The 12,568-nt window shown below is 39.0% G+C and overlaps 1 long non-coding RNA gene across 1 annotated transcript; it reads left to right on the plus strand.

The window, feature by feature from the left end:
- Nucleotides 1-3,424: 3,424 nt before the first annotated feature.
- Nucleotides 3,425-7,337, plus strand: LOC125485109. Its single transcript, XR_007263882.1, has 3 exons — nt 3,425-5,170; nt 6,540-6,626; nt 6,973-7,337. It is a non-coding gene; the product is annotated as an uncharacterized LOC125485109 (long non-coding RNA).
- The last annotated feature ends 5,231 nt before the right edge of the window (nt 7,338-12,568 follow it).

Raw genomic sequence — 12,568 nt, forward strand, 5'->3', positions numbered from 1 at the left:
CGGTAGGAGATGGAGGTGCGGCTGGAGGTGGGAGGAGGGGATAGGTGGGAGGGAGAACAGGTTAGGGAGGCAGGGACGAGCTGGACTGGTTTTGGGATGCGTTGGGGGGAGGGGAGATTTTGAAACTTGTGAAATCCCACCTCAAGCCGCACCTCCATCTCCTACCGACCAACCTCATCCCGCCCCCTTGACCTGTCCGTCCTCCCTGGACTGACCTATCCCCTTCCTAACTCCCTACCTACACTCACCTTTCCCGGCTCCATCCCCGCCTCTTCGACCTGTTTGTTTCCTCTCCACCTATCCTCTCCTCTATCCCTCTTCTATCCGCCTCCCACTCTCTCCCTATTTATTTCAGAACCCCCTTCCCCTCCCCCCTTTTCTGATGAAGGGTCTAGGCCCGAAACGTCAGCCTCTCTGCTCCTATGATGCTGCTTGGCCTGCTGTGTTCATCCAGCCCTGCACCTTGTTGTCTTGGATTCTCCAGCATCTGCCGTTCCTACTATCTCTGACAGCATATCTATTTTGTTCCCTCTGTTCTGTTATCAGCCTGAAATGGGACTGTAATGTTGACTAACTCTTTAGTCGCAAATTTACCACTGGTCGACTGAGCCTTGGCATTCAAGAATTCTATGACTTGTCCGCACATGTGTGGGCACCCATACAACATACTCTTCCAAGTAGGGTTGCTGGAGAGTGATTGAAAATGGGACTACATTATATAATTTGAGCTCCATCAAAGGAGCATTGAGATCAGTTGTAGCAGTTGAACCATTTCGAGACTGAATTGCATGGCTCTGTTCTTACTGTATTATTAAGCTGAGTTTTATCAAGCGTGCTTTTAGTTTTGTTCTGTGGCTTTTAAAAATATTAAAATAAAAGCAGATGTTATGGATGCTACAAATCTGAGATTAAAAAAAATGCTGAAGACTTCTGCAGGTCTGGCAGCATCTGTGGAAAGAAAATTGGAATTAACACTTGGAATCGAATATCACTCCTCTTCAGAATATTCTATTTTACTTTTCCCATTAAGGCAAATTGAGTGAGTGAGTGCTAAGAAATGAAACTAAGAGCCATATGATGCGTCCTGTACTGATGATGAGACGGCTAGCAGAAGCACGAAAATCAAAGGTGTCCCTGAGCTCTAAAGTAAAGAGCTGAAAGGCTGAAATGGATCCTGAGTAAATCCGAGATTAGCCATAATAATATCGGGAGGCTGGTAATTTGCCGATGCCAACTATGGTAGATGAAGGTTGAGGAGGATGTACTGTGGAACAATTCAACAACATGTTGGTGAAGGAACTCTAAAATGGAGTCCTGGAGAGGCAGGCAGTCAGTTGCATCTGCAAAGTACCCACAGTGACTATCAAATCAGGAACTGTTGCCATGTAATTTCAGCCTTTCAGCTCTTTACTTTAGAGCTCACTTACATTTTCCCATGCTTTGAATGATGTGGGCAGTAGTGAAAATTATGGGGAAATATAGTGAAACTGAAAAGATCTGCTTCTGAACATTTAAGAAAAAACAATTCTGTTTTCTTCCCCTCAAAATGTAAATCGTGAAATCAGGATCTTCCTGATGTGACGACTCCTTGCTTCCATGCATTTGCATGTTATTAATACCCCAAACTTATTTATATGAAGTTTGTAATTCTCCTCACTTCTCCCAAGAAATTAGATGGCAACAGTTCCTGATTTGATAGTCACTGTGGGTACCTTGCAGATGCAACTGACTGCCTGCCTCTCCAGGACTCCATTTTAGAGTTCCTTCACCAACATGTTGTTGAATTGTTCCACAGTACATCCTCCTCAACCTTCATCTACCATAGTTGGCATCGGCAAATTACCAGCCTCCCGATTATTATTATGGCTAATCTCGGATTTAATCAGGATCCATTTCAGCCTTTCAGCTCTTTACTTTAGAGCTCAGGGACACCTTTGATTTTCATGCTTCTGCTAGCCGTCTCATTCATCAGTACAGGACGCATCACGTGGCTCTTAGTTTCATTTCTTAGCACTCACTCAATTTGCACTTACATGAAGGCTCCCAGACTTTCTGGATTGCAAAGCTTTTTAATCAGAATATAGGAACGGTTAGTAGTGAGGGTGGAGAGAGCTGTTGCCTTGCTGCATGCAACAATGAAGTTGGTAGTGAATGAACATTGGTGAGGTTTGTGTGCATTGGTAGAATTAGAGTAAGTATGAGGTCTGAGATTATTATTGCACTTACCCTTGTGAAACACAGGTCATTGACCTTTTTGATGCACTGTTCTACATTCCATTTGATCTTGCAGACAGCACTGACCCAGGCTGTCCATGCCTGCTATGTTTGGTTTCTTGGCATCATCTTGTAACCTGCATGGTTTAAAAAAAAAGGCCTTCTTGACCACCCCGTCTACCAGGATCTCCAAATCCACATCTGAAAAGCAGGGTGCCAGCTTCCCCTCCTGAGACATTTTGGTTTCCTAAGATGACAATGTGTGAGGTAGTTCCTGGTTTGCAGCATCTGCAGTGTGTCCACCTGGGCTTTAAATATGAGGCAGTGGTGGCCTGTACGCTTGTATCCTGACAGTGGCTGGAATCTCGCCTCTCCTGCCACATGAATGCACGAGAAGGATGCCAATGAGGCCAGTTGCACAATCAATGATGTAAAAAGTGAAAATTAGTCTCTGACAGGATCCCTGCTGTTAAATGTCCCAAAAATAATGTTTTGCCTAAAAATAGGAAAATCCAGCCATTTAGTCTTTAATCTTTAACCTTGGTCCATATGTACTACTATTTCTTATTTACTCTGCTTTAATAACCAAGTTTTTATTCATTTTGATTGTATTCAGATCCAGAGGATATTGTTATTTTAACTAACTGTGCTGTTCTGTCTTACGTTCAAGAATATAGTTTAGTATGTTAAATAATTTATTATTGTAGTTTGCAGAAGGGTTTCTTTTATCTTTTTTGCATGCTCTGGTTTTAAGCATATTTCTTTATAGATCATGTGGTTCTCCTTCAGTCACAAATCAGTGCTTCAGTCAGTTAAATTCCAAATGCATGCAATTTTGGCAATATGCTTAGTGTTTCTGAATTAGTCTTATTTATTCAGACCCTGCATACCTTCAAAACTTCAATGTAGGTGTGGTTAAAAAAGGAGCAATAATGGTATCTGTTTTAGGGTAAAGTTATTGCATTAATTTGTTCTTTGAAGACTGGTCATGCATTGTCAGTTTAGAACAATAGTGGTAATTCTTTTGGGGTAGTAACTCTAATCACTGTCTTGCTTAAGAGCCACACAAAAATTTACTGTCCTGCTGCTTAGAGCAGAGGGAGTATAAATCTGCACGCACAACTAGCTGCTGAGTTTGACTGAGATGCTCTGGGAAGTGGATAATGATCATGAGAATGTGATTAAGGTAATGACACGTGAATGAATTTCCTAATAAGTATGTGTATGAGCATGGGGAAAAGTTTTATTTTTCTAACAATGCTTCCAGTATTTATGATATCACAGTAATGATCTCAACCAACTCCAATAAATTCTGAGGCTGCATTCCCATCATCTGTCACATGGAAGGATGCCATTCTCAGCTAATCTGAAATTAGTTTCTGCCATGTTGATTTTGTTTTAAAGCTGAACACTTAATTTTGTCACCTACTAGCTTTCTGTTAGGTGCCTGTGAAGGTTGAGGCAAAGGCCAAGAGGTATTATCACTAGACTATTAATCCAGAAAAGGCTCTTGGGAACAGGGTTTGAATCCTGCCAAAGCAGATGGTGGAATTTTAATTCAATATATACCTGGAATTATGTGCCTAATAATAACCATAAAAATGTGGTCAATTGTTGGAAAAACCCATCTGGTTCACTAATGTCCTTTAGGAAAGGAAACTGCCAACCTTAGCGGGTCTGGCCTACACGTGTGTCCAGACCCGTAGCAATGTGGTTGACTCTTAACTGTCCTCTGTGTGATTAGGAATGGCCAGTAAATGCCCACATCGTGTGAATGAATTTGAAAATGAAATTTGTAGACTTCTGCAGAAAGACATACGATTGCAATATGTGAACGGTTTAGATTTTAATGAAGTACATGTGACTTCCTCTCATCAGTGGTATCTCATTTCTTATTACATTACATTGATGTAATATGTAACATTAATAAACTAAATTGGTTTAGTTGATGCAGTAAAAAAACTGTGCATGTGCATGTGATTACCAGTGTAATTTCATTAATTGTGATAATTTTGGGCATCTCAGATTTGCAAAGGATAGTGTACATTTTAAAAATACCCAATAAAGCACGTAAGTAATACACACCACAGTGCTTGCAGGAAAAAAAGTGCTAAACTTTTTGCATGCTGATATGTTAAAAGTGGGGATAAATCATTTAGTCCCTTGAGCCTGTTATACACCCAGTCTATTTATCTCCGATTTGTAATGAATAATTGATCTAGTATCAATTTGAGCTTGCAGAACTTCTGCAACCCTTTTGTGAGCAGAAGTGCTTCCTGATTTCACTGTTCTAATTTCTCCTGATTCTAGTCTTCTAACCAAGTCTTCTTTCTCTTTGCCCTATCAGTTCCTCTAATTATTTTGAAAATATCATTTCCTTCTCTTGCTCTGAAATTCCAACCCCTTAAATCTACAATTTTTGCATTCTGCAATGCAATCCATTCATAGTCATCTGTATGTCAGCAGATATAGATGTCTTAGGCAATCAGCATCATTTATGAATAAGTTTGAAACTGAAATCTGAAGTCATAGATCAGTAGTACGTGTTGTGTTGTGATGGTTTGTTTGCTAAATATGCTGGCTTTGAATTCCACAGTTCCCAGATGCTGAAAGCTAGAAGTCTTCATTATGATCAGCTATATCTGTTATGGCTTCCAGTCATGTGATTAAATAACTATCAGTAATAGACATATGGCCTAGTGATCTGGATCTTAAGGTGAACAAGAGCATTTGTGCTTAGACCAAGGGCAAACTAACTGGCAACAAAATTTACACTTGAATTGAACTTTTCTTTCTCTACCCCACACCACCACCACCCTCCATCCCCACCCCGCCCATAGTTATAATAGAAGCTGTGCAAAAATGGAAGGCTGATAAAGAGGCCAGACTTGAAAGTGGAGGTGACAAAGAAGAAGAGGAGGAAGAAGTAAACATTTATGCAGTGAAAGATGATGAGGTAAATGTGGTACCTGAATTTGAATTGGAATAGTCACAGAAAAGATCATAGATCATAGAATCCCTATAGTGTGGAAGCAGCCCATTGAGTCCACACCAACACTCCGAAGAGCATATATGTAATGATATCTGATGACTATAAGAACCTAAGAAATGGGGGAAGCAACGTTCATATCACTTCACTGGTCTGTTCCATCATAAAGTAAGATTGTGACTGACCTTTTTTCTGCATAGCACTAGTTTTGGAAAACACTGGCATCTTTCAGACAATGTGGAAAATTGCCTAGTTATGTCCTGTCCACAAAAATCAGGAAAAATCCTATCCTTTCAAATACAGCCTCGTCTGCCTCCTTTTGATCGCTTTTGGCAGCGCTATGAAGGGTAACTTAAACAGTAATAATCTATTCAGCAATGCTCAGTTTGGGTACTGCAAGGGCTGAATTCAGAGGTGAACTCCGAATGACTGTGTTTGATATCAAACAACATGTGACGGAGTGTGACATCAAGGAACCATGGCAAAATTGAAGCCAATGCAATTCATACATGCAGTCATCCCCAACACAAAGAAAGACAAAAGAATGGCTGTGGTTAGTGGAAGACAATTGTTTGTCTCAGTACATTGCTGCAGGAGTTGCCCAGGATAGCGTCATAATGCTATTCATTTTCAGACCTTATGTTGGAGGGAAAGTCATTGAGGTAGCGATGTTCACCGATTGTACAAATGTTCAATAAGATTCGGAACTCCAAGTACTGAAGTAGTCCATATCTGAATGCAGCATGACTTAGAAAACATTCAGGGATTGGGCTGAGAAGCGACTTAAGTCTCAAGTGCAGGTAATGGCCATCTCCAATAAGAAAGAATCTAACCATCTCCACTTGACATTCAATGTATTATTGTTACAGAATCCCCCAATATCAAAATCTGCCATAAATCATTTTTACAATGACGCAGAAACATAATTTTTGTGTAAAGATGTGTCTTCACAAAAGAATATTCTGGCAGTTTTTGTAGTTTGATATTCAGATGCCTGTAAGACTTGATCTGTTTTTTAAGATTACATAGATGGTGTGGTCTGTACACAAAACCTTCTTCAATGCAGTTCTGTGTTTTCTATATTTATGCCATTTTTTTCCCCATTAATGTCTGATAGTTAAGCCTTTCTTTTGCTTTTTCTGCTGATGAAAAAAATGATGTTGGTAACTAGAGAAAGAAAAAGAATGTTAATGTTTCTTTCAGCAGCTAAAACTTTAAGTCGTGACACCTAAACATTTTGATCTTTGTTCTAAAAATTACATTATTAAATGCATATGATAATCTGTATAATCCAAAACATGATTCTGGTTCTAATAAATTTATTTTATTTAATTAGTCTGATGATGAAGGTGGGGAACAGATGGAAGGAGAGGAAAACCAGCAAAAATTTATAGCTCATGTTCCTGTACCATCACAGAAAGAGGTAAGAAAACATGGAAGAAGTTCTAAATACAATAACACTGAAGTGCAGATTGTGTGTGAGAACATAATTGCCTGTGATTTTTAACTTCAGGCTGCTAATTGTGATTATAGCTGTGGGTTGAAGGAATGATGTTCTAAAAATGACCATCAAATGTTGCTCATAGTACATTCTTAAGAAATTGAGTCATGAGCACTTCCAAATGTGACTTATTTCAAGCTCTTTCTACAGTTTTGGATCGTTCTGCTCTACAGCATATAATTCTATTTAGTACTTAACATAATTATCTATTTGGACTACTTTTTTGAATATAAGAACTTGACAGTATCTTTAATTTCTGCCATTACAGATTGAGGAGGCTCTTGTACGACGGAAGAAAATGGAGCTCTTACAGAAATATGCTAGTGAAACTTTAATGGCTCAAAGTGAGGATGCAAAGAGGCTTCTTGGACTGTAACATACAATTTTTGATAGCCAACACAACGGGACTTGTTTTAAATGAAACCAACTATATAAGGATTGTAGATGTGCACCAAATAAGACATGGAGATCACATACGTTGTTGCACAGTGACCAGAAATGCCCAATTTTGTCATCGGTGGTGGTTCTGGGTGGAGACCAGACAGTGCTTTATGTAAATAACAAACTTTTTTTTAGTTAATGTGAATTGAATTTATTTTTCATTTCTAATTTAATAAAATGATCTTTTTTAGATAATGGATTATACATCTGTCAGTATGGTGTGGAGCTGGATGAACATAGCAGATCAGTCAACATCAGAGGAGCAGGAAAATCAATATTTCGGATTTACACCCTTCAGCAGGCCTGACCTGCTGTGTTCCTCCACTCCACACCGTGCTGACTCTGACTCCAGCATCTGCAGTTCTTGCTATCTCCTGGGGTGATGCATCTGGATGTTTTCTAATGTTCAACACAATAGCAACTGTATAATTTCTTAGTGATGCAACCTTTTAGGAGGTTTTTGGGTATGTGGCTGTCATCCATCCAATGAACTGCTGTTGGGTCACTATGATATTGGTGGTAAAAACCAAAAGAACTGCGGATGCTGTAAATCAGGAACAAAAACAAAGTTGCTGGAAAAGCTCAGCAGGTCTGGCAGCATCTGTGGAGGAGAAAACAGAGTTAACGTTTCGGGTCCGGTGACCCTTCCTTAGAACTCCATTATATTGATATTGTTGGTGTTGTCCAGCCAAGAAATGCCAGATATATCTGAACTAGCAAAGATGGAAACTGTTCATCTGCTTGATCCTGCCTAACAATTACCCAGATATCACTAGAGGAGCGCACTAAGGACACAGGCTTGGTGCATTCAGTTTGTTAATCTTGGGTTGTTATAGTTCCGCATTGTTACTCACCTCGGACATAACATCCACAGCTTTTTTGATGAGTTGATTACAGCATTAAATGATAGATGGCTCATAATTATAGAGTCTAGATATGTGAAGCTATCAACAACCTCCAGTGTCACCATGTCAATGTTAACATCCTGGAATTTAACATCCGTCTTCCATGCTGATAGTCAAACCAAACTCTTTACAGGCACAAGAGATTATGTCCATTTGCCACGGAAGGTGTTCTTCAATATGCAATGCCAGTGTGATGGTATGAGTATTGTGTGACTTTAAGGACAGCTTTGTCTTGCATCTTAAGCAGGCTGCACTGATCAGTTCTGGGACATAAGTACTTAATCTGTGGATAATGTGAAGATGTATAACTGCAATTCAGTGAAGACTTGACTAAACTTGGAGTGCCATAGCATAACCCTGCTTGACCCTATCAAAGATCCAAGGGTTCCAGTGTTGCCCTGACATACCTGACATTATTCCATCATCTTGTTATGGAAAGAGATCACATTAAGTAGTTTCAGCGGGTAATGAGTTTTCTCTAACAACTTAAGTAGGATGCCTATGTTCATGTGCCTGAATGCATTGGTAAAATTAATGAAGGTAATGTATAGTGGTTTCCTTTGTTCATTGCACCTGCTGAACTGAGAAGATCTTATTAATTATAGATCTTCTGGTTCTGAAACCACACTGGGATTTGTTTTAGATGCATTCAGTCAGAATATGCAATCTGACAAAGATAAGATGGACAAATACTCTTTTCCAAATCACTCAATAAGGCAATTTCTCAATAGTTCTTCCAAAAGAGTGAGATGACTTGAGAACGTGACATACCGAAATAAAATAACTTGAAGAAGATTAATGACTGATTTAAATGTAATGCAAATGCTATAAATCCCCAAGACTTCATGGTCTTGATTAAAGCATGCTCAGAAATACTTTGAGATTCATGGGGCTTTGACAGTTGAACACGTCAAATAATGTATCATAAAGCCATAGAATTGTACAGTATGGAAACAAACCCTTCAGCCTAACTTGTCCATGCTGACCAGATAGCCTAAATTAATCTAGTCCCATTTGCTAGCATTTGGCCCATATCCCTCTAAACCCTTCCTATTCGTGTACAAATCTCAATGCCTTTTAAATGTTGTACTATTTCTCTCCATGAATGCTGCCTGACCAACTGACTACTTCCATCACTTAGGAGTTTTGTGCTACTAAAAACAAAGTGGGCAGACTGGATATTTATCTTGAATACAGGTTGCTGTAAAGCATCTAGAAGAAAAATGAACCTCACAGTACCCATTGAATAGTTGAAGTAGTTTAGGATGAATTCGAACGATGTTAGGAGACATAATGTTCAATATGTTGAGCCAGTATTGAACATCAATCATCCAATAAAGCATTGAACTATAGAGCCAAAAGAAGCCCAAGGAAGTCATGATTACTGCTACTGATTATTACTACTTCAATCAGATTAAATTGGTATAAGTCTCCTGCCAGCTCTGTTCACCATGATGCAAAGGAGGCAAACATTAGGCATATTGTAAAGGAATAGAGTGAGGTGATTCTTACCTTTGATGCTTGGACTAGGTTTAGTTAAAAGCACTGGGGAATTGCTATCGACAAATAAAGCCAAAAATATTGCAGATAATAGATATTTGAAATAAAACAGAAAATGTCAGCAAAGCTCAGCAGGTCTTGCAGCATTTGTTGGGAGAGAACCAGAGTTAATGCTTCAAGTACGATGTAAGTTTTCTTGATGTCAGCAATTGCTTAACAAATTAATCAATACATGTGGCAAATGTCTGTCTTTATCAATAATTTTGCATGTATATAAAAATAGCCCCTTGGCAGTTCGGTAATGAAATTATCTCGCTTCTAAAAAGATGTTCAATTGGTAATTGTAAAGTATCATGGATGATATTTCTGGGACAGTGTGTATCCCAGCTGATGAAGCAGATGCATATATACATGAAACTGCAAGAAAAAAAACCTGATCTAACATTAGCGTGATTTGTAATTGATTAAAACTAATTTCATCAATCATATAAATTGCTCCACGAGACATAATTAGGAATGTGCTTCATATTTAATAAACAAAGCACCTTCTGTTAGGTTTCATTTGCTCAACTAAATATCATTACTAAACATTAAGTGAGCACATTGAATCATTCAGTAGATCCCAAAAAATGTTTCTTTCAGCATTCTATTTTTTTTTTTTACTGCTATGAATATAATCAAAAGACTTGAGAAGATAACTTGTTTCGTGAGGAAGCGTTGGATTTTACTGCAGACTTTGGGCCTGAATTTCAAAACCAACTGTGATCTCAAACCTGCATTTGCCAGGTGTGAGATTCATGGAGCTAGCTTCCGCAGTAGGCCTCCTGATTGGTGACCTTTCTGCCTTTCTGCTTGCCATTAAATTAAGGATGGCAGGCAGATTCTTGATGTTGTTGGGCCAGTCAGCAGTGAATATAAAACAGAAGCTGAAAGACCTCCGCTTAGGCAGCATCAATGTAAAGAAAAAGAGTTAGTGTTTCGAGCTGAAGACTTTGCTGCATTGACTCAGTCAGCAGGCTAGCAGTCCTTATGGACTTTGGTCGGAAGAATAGAGGCATAGTTTATTTTCTAAACAACGAAAGAATTTGGAAATCTGAAGCATAAAGGGACTTAGGAGTCCATGTTCAGAATTCTCTTAAAGTTGACATGCAGGTTCAGTTGGCAGTTGGGAAGGCAAATGCAATGTTGGCATTTATTTCAAGAGGTCTCGAATACAAGAGTAGAAATGTATTGCCGAGTCTGAAAAGGCTCTGGTCCAGCTGCATTTAGAATATTGTGAGCAGTTTTGTGCCCTGCATCTAAGGGAGGATGTGTTGGTATGGGAGGGGGTCCAGAGAAAATTTACAAGAATGATCCCAGGGGAGAAGGGCTTACCATCTGAGGAGCAGGTGAGGACTCTTGGTCTGTACTCGATGAAGTTTAAAAGGATGAGGAAAGGACAGACTAGCACCTGAGGGCACAGCCTAAGGAATGAAAAGACAACCCTTTAGAACTGAGATGAGGAGGAATCTCTTCAGCCAGAGTGTGGTTAATCTGTGGAATTCACTGTCGCAGAAGGCTGTGGAGGACAATTCATTGAGTGTATTTAAGACAGAGATAGATAGATAGATTCTCAATTGGTAAGGGGATCAGGATTATTGGGAGAATGGGAACAAGTCTGATAAATCTTTATTGCAGCTGCTCTATGGCAATAATATTTTTCCTAATGTAAGGGGATGAAAACTGCACATGATACCAAGTGTGCTCTAACCAAGGTCTAGACAATCAAAATAACACCTTGCTGCTCGTACTCAAATCATCTCGCAAAAAAGGGTAACATACCGTTAATTTTTCTAATTGCTTTCTCCAGCTGCAAGTCAACTTCAACTTATTCCTGAAGAAATCCAGGTCCCTTTGTACATCTAAACTTTCTAACTTCTGACCATTTAAGAAATACTCTGCACATTTGTTTTTCCTATGAAGTGGAACACCTCATTTTTCCACATTATATTCCATCTGCCATGTTCTTGCCCATTCATTAAGTCTGCTCAAATCTTCTTGAAGCTGCTTTGCATCTTTCTTACAGCACACATTCCTGACAATAAACCTAATTCTAGTTCTAATTCTAGCAGTGTATCATCCATAAACTTCCTTATTAAACACATCCTTCCAAAGCAAGAATGACCCATTGTTCCCATTCTCTCATCTACCAGTTAGTCAATCCTTAATCCATTCCAGTACAATACCTACTATCCCATGTGTTTCAACTTTGTTAACCAACATCTTGTGGGGGAACTTTATCAAAAGCTTTCTGAAAATCTAAGTAGACTACATCCAAAATTTCCCCTTTACCAATCCTGTTAGCAACATCCTTGATAAATGCCAACAGCTTCATCAAACATGATTTCCCATTCACAAATCCTTGCTCATTATCCCCAATAATAACATGAGAAAAGGAGACCATTCAGCCCTTCAAGCCTGTCTTGCCATTTAACTAGTTCATGGCTGATCTACTCCAGGCCTCAACTCCTCTTTTGTGCCAGCTCAGCATACAATCAGGTAATTATTATCCAAGTGTCCACTTAGAACATTCTTTATCATAGATTCCAACATTTTCCATACTATTGATCTAAGGATAATAGGTCTGTAGTTCCCTGCTTTCTTACACCGTCCCTTCTTAAATAGTGTGATGACATTTACAATCTTCCACTCTGCAAGTCTCATATCTCCATTGTGATTTCTTTCAACATTCTAGACTGTAGAATATCAGGTTTGGGAATATATCACCTTTCAGTCCCATTAATTTATCCAACATAACTTCTTCGCTAATACAAATTTCCGTCAATTCCTCATTCTCGCTAGTACCGTGGATCTCTGCTTCTGGGAAATTTCTTATTTCTTTATCTTACTCAGTGAAGACAAATATAAAGTAATAATTGAGCTTCAAAAACAGAAGTTGCTGGAAAAGCTCAGCAGGTCTGGCAGCATCTGTGAAGAAAAAATCAGAGTTAATGTTTCGGGTCCGGTGACCCTTCCTCA

Source organism: Rhincodon typus, chromosome 16 (genome assembly GCF_021869965.1).
Source record: "Rhincodon typus isolate 14 chromosome 16, sRhiTyp1.1, whole genome shotgun sequence".
NCBI lineage: Eukaryota > Metazoa > Chordata > Chondrichthyes > Orectolobiformes > Rhincodontidae > Rhincodon > Rhincodon typus.